Raw genomic sequence first — 2,811 nt, 5'->3', positions numbered from 1 at the left:
AGATTAAGCAGAGCTAGTAGGGTGTTGAGGGAAGCCCTGTGGAACACTTACAATTAAGGGGTCAAGAAAGAAACTATATTCCACAAAGGCAAGTAAAAAGAGCTGGTCAGACAGGAAAAGAGATAAAGAAAATTGAGAAATGTAAATTATGCTATTTAAGCAAAAGGTAGTGACCTTATCTGCCAAGTACTACAGAGGCCAAAAAGATGTCAAACATCATTCCTCAATTGAAATTTTATCAAGTACTTTTATATTCATTGTTCAGTTTAATTCTCAAAACATAGCATGCAAGGTTAGCACAGTAGTTTATTATAACAACTTTCACAAATGAATAACAAGATTTAGACCCAATGATTTGTGCAAGATCTTACAGCTACTAAACGAGAAAGACAGGAAAAACAGTTTTATTTGTAATAACAGTAACAACATTAAATAAATGTTTACATTTAATAAGTATGAAGTACTGTTATTAGCTCATTATCATCTCATTTATTCCTCTCAATGACCTTATGCAGTATATTTATTATCCCCATGTCACAGATGCAGAACCTTTGACCGTTAAGTATTAACTGACTTGCCCAAGGTCACACAACTCTTATTTTAAAGGATATGTAAAGAAAGTACTAGTTTGTAGGCCAATTGTCCTTTCCCAGATTCATGTCTTTCTCAGTCAGCTGCCAGGCACTGGGAGATGTAAGCAGTTGATGATTTCATTCTCATAAATAAAACCTACCTATTTATCTTATCCCACATGTTTAAACATCATGTGAGTCTGATCACATTTGGTCTTTTTTCTATCCTATCAGTAGTTTCCAAATGGAAATCCAGGTCAGAGAACAAGCTTTCAGATTCATGTTAAGCACTGTTATTAAACGTTTTATAACTTAACTTGGACACGCATGAGAATTAATTCAACAGTCCCAGTGGCTTGCCCTCTGTTTCATATCCTCCATCGTCAACAAAAAATACTTTTCCCCTTTTCCCTGCATCCTTCTTAAATCCATTTATCCTTTTGATTTGGTTAGGATTAAGTACACATAAGGTATTTGGTCAATGTGATCTAATTCAGCTAAGTGTGAACATTTGAGTTAGACCCAACGCTTGCCCCTCACAGGACACATAGGCTTTGATAAGTAATTTTTCCTTTGGAGATCCAGTTTCTTTACTTAATAAGTTGAAAATATCAAACCTTTGTCCATGGAGCTGCCATGCAAATAAAATGACATACTACTTCTGAAAGTGTCTGACACATATCAGAACTTCATTAAATACTTAACACCTAACTCCCTTGCTAATATTGTCAATAAATTCACAAGAAAAATTTGTGTACCAAAATTTGCTTTCAAAAGTGGACCAGTGTTTCTCTATTAGTAATTTATTTGTTGCATCATAGCTTAAGTATAGTTTATTTCTTCCTTTGAGTAAATTGCTTACTAAAACTATGATAGAAGTTATTTATTCATTGTTAAGAATCACTAAAATTTTTATTTTAATATTTATTTATTTTTGAGAGAGAGAGAGACAGAGAGAGAGGGAGACCCAGAATCTGAAGCAGGCTCCAGGCTCTGAGCTGTCAGCACGGAGCCCGATGCAGGGCTTGAACTCACAAGCTCTGAGATCATGACCTGAGGCAAAGTCAGAAGCTTAACCAACTGAGCCACCCAGGTGCCCCACTAAAATTTTTATTTTAATCTCAGCACAATTAAGTGACTCCACTGTTTCCTTGTCTTACTAAAAGAGAAAGCTAATTTGATCAGTTACTGTGGGTTTTCTTTCCCTTCAGTTTTAGCTCTTACACTCACTACCTAGATGACTTGTAACTAGTGTAGAACCAAAGATGCGGCTTTGCAAATTTTGCTGGTGTAATACTTAGTAAATACATGTTCCAAGTTTTAGTCAAGTAGATCTGATAATTGGAGTCAGTACCCAGGTCAATACCACATTTTGTTTAATTACCTAACCTTTACCTCTGCCGGCAACACATGTCTTCAACAATTAAACTGTCTTTTCCAAATTATCAAACCCTTTGACCTTCTGCCCACCAGATATACCTCGCAAAGAAGAGTTATATATTCAAATTTGTCAACCCCCCCCCTTAAGATTCTCAGTACACATACTCCCTTTTTCTGAAGCTTCAACTGGCATCTATCTCATGGACTCCAATTGGTCTACATACCCATACCTGTTGCAATTTCTAGGGAATTTAAAAAAATACTAATTGGCTTAAGCTAGTCCAGGGTTCACTCTTTGATCTGTGCACCATACCACCCAAATGCTCATCTGGATAGAACTGAGTGAAAATCCCATTCAGAAACAAGAGGACTGCTAATTAAACAAACAAACAAGCAAAGAAGCATAAGAAGAAACCAAAAAATTGCCACTAGAGCACATAGAAGAAAAACCATTTAGACTCAATGATCAGCTAGTTTGTGCTACTTGATTGTGAGCTCTACAAAACTAGAAGCATTTCTGTACTCGCCTTCCTGTTGACTGATAGTCCTGACAAACGCTCAATAAATACTTGTTGAATGACAGTGAAGTAACTAGGCACTCAAATATTTTTGACTGGATCAATTTAAAAAGTCCCCATCTTTAAATAACTTACTTCCTAGCTTCTCCTTAAAATTCTCCTTGGATTTTGACACTTGGACCTGTATCAGTAACAATAGTTTTGTAGACAGTCATGTTAGAGTAATTTACACCCTCCAAAATGATCCAAAGCCATTATATTAAATTCTAGTCTGTCAGTTATGCAGAGGTACCTGTATTATTTTTCTGGTTTTTACTGAGAACTGACCCATTTTCATGCAC

Source organism: Panthera pardus, unplaced genomic scaffold (genome assembly GCF_024362965.1).
Source record: "Panthera pardus isolate Hobbes unplaced genomic scaffold, ASM2436296v1 HiC_scaffold_20, whole genome shotgun sequence".
Taxonomy (NCBI): Eukaryota; Metazoa; Chordata; class Mammalia; order Carnivora; family Felidae; genus Panthera; species Panthera pardus.
This window is presented reverse-complemented; position numbering follows the sequence as displayed.